This window comes from Panthera onca, chromosome C1 (assembly GCF_046562875.1).
Source record: "Panthera onca isolate mPanOnc1 chromosome C1, mPanOnc1 haplotype 2, whole genome shotgun sequence".
In the NCBI taxonomy this organism is placed as follows: domain Eukaryota; kingdom Metazoa; phylum Chordata; class Mammalia; order Carnivora; family Felidae; genus Panthera; species Panthera onca.
Genome location: NC_138346.1, coordinates 207,734,000 through 207,736,296, shown reverse-complemented (window position 1 = coordinate 207,736,296; position 2,297 = coordinate 207,734,000).

The window sequence follows — 2,297 nt, the reverse complement described above, 5'->3', positions numbered from 1 at the left end:
GGGACATCCGTCTTCCCCTGCTCTCAGACATTGGCGTTCCTGGTTCTTGGCCCTTCAGACTCAGACCAGAACTTACACCATCAGCCCCCTGATTCTCAGGCCTTTGGACTCAGACTTATACCATCAGCTCCCCTGGTTCTCAGGCCTGCAGATGTGGACTGGATTGCACCACTGGCTTTCCTGTTCTCCAACTTGCAGATGGCAGATCGTGGGCTTTTTAGCCTCCATAATTTGGTGAGCCAAGTCTCATAATAGGTCCTCCCTTATTTATCCATATCTATATATCCTGTTGTTCTATTTCTCTGGAGAAGCCTGACTAATACACCATAGGAGGGCAAAGACAACAAATTCTTCACACGTCTTGGGCTGAATGCTAAACTAAGCCTAAGTGTGAAGAACCCAAAGAACTCAGAGGAAATTGAAAGCCTGAGGACACTTGAACACTTTCTCCCTCTTCTTCTTAGCTTACCTGAAACTAGAACCTTTGAATGAGCTCCTCAACTCACCCAGAGCTCAGATGGCAAAGGGTTTAAATCCTCATTGGCTTGAGATGTCAGAGCATAACCTTTGTTCAATCCGTGGCTGACCTTGAACTATTCAAACACGGGAGAGAACCCAAGGGAGCCAACTGAAAATAGAAAAAGTAAAAAAATATATATTATTTTAGCAGAAACATTAGCAGCTCCACACTACGGGAGAGAGCGTTTGCAGTTGGAGTCCAGGTAACTTAATTGCCTAATAGTCGATGCGAGATAATAGAAGAAAGAATGAACTTGAAGATAAATCAGTAGAAATTATCCAGACAGAAAGCCACAGAGACAAAAGATGGAGGAAAAATCAACAGAATCTCAGAAATCTGCAAGTTGGTGTCACCCATCCCAACATATGTTTCATTATAGCCCAAGAAGGAGACAGACGACAGAAGTGGGCAGAGAGACATTTGACATATAATGGCCAAAACCTTCCGAAATTTAGTGAAAAACATTGACTAACAGATCCACAAAACTCAACAAGAAAGTTAAACACCAGGAGAGTCCAACCTAAACACATCGTAGTCCAATCACTGAAAGACAAAGACAAAATCTTGAAAGCAGCAAGACAAAAATGATGCATCACATATAAAGGGTTAATAATATGAAAAGTAACTGGGTTCTCGCCAGAAATAATAGACACCAGAAGACATTGCAATAGCATATTCAAAGTGATGAAGGGAAAAAAAATTGTCAACAAAGAATTTTCTATATGGCAAAACTACCCTTCAAACTTAGAGTGAGGTAAAGACATTTCTGGCTAAATAAAGATTGGGCAAGTGTGTTTCTGGCAGATCTGCATTACAATAAAAGATAAAGGAAAACTGAGTAAAAACTTTAAACAAAAGTTTAAAACCTTGATCAAAACCTGATCAAGATCCACAGGTTTGAATGAAGACCACTGAAATTGGTGATTATGTGGCATGTTTTTTTCTTTTGTTTTCTTAATTTCACTAAATGATACATGGCTGTTTAAGGCAAAAAATATCACATTGGGTTTATAACAAATATACAGGTAATATATGAAAACAGTAGCTCAACGGAAGATGGATGCAAATATGCTAGTGCAAAGTTAGTGGAAGTTAGTCATTATTAATTTGAATTAGATTGTGATAAGGATGCATATTGCAATGCCCAAAATCACCAAAACCCCACAAACTATCAAAAAAAGAAAGAGAGAACTAAAATGATATGTTAAAAAAGAATTCTTTAACACAAATGAAGGAAGTATAGGAGAAACAACTAAGAGATGAGACAAGTAGAAAACAAACAGCAATATTGCAGACCAACTCTAGCCAGGTCAGTAATACATTAATTATGAATGGGTTAAACCTGCCAGATAAAAGGCAGAGATTCTTTAGACTGGATTAAAAAGCAAGATCCAACTATATGCTGTGCACAAGAAAATAAAATGATGGGAAAGGATGTCCCATGCAAACAGAAGCATGAGAGGGCTGGACTGACCATATCAATAACAGACAAAATAGGCTTTAAGACAAGAAGTACAAGATAGGAGGGAACAAAGAGACAAGCAGAGAAAATACAAGAGAAAGACATAAGAAAAACAATGAAACTAAAAGTTCATTCACAGTAAAAAAAAAAAAAAAAATCAGTAAAACGGATAAACCTTTAGCTAAACTGATCAACATGAAAGAGAAAGGAGTTTCAAATTGCCAATATCAATACCAACCAATGAAATTGAATTGGTAGTTTAAAGTCTTCCCCCAAAGGAAAGACCAGGTCCAGATGCCTTCACTGGTGAATCCC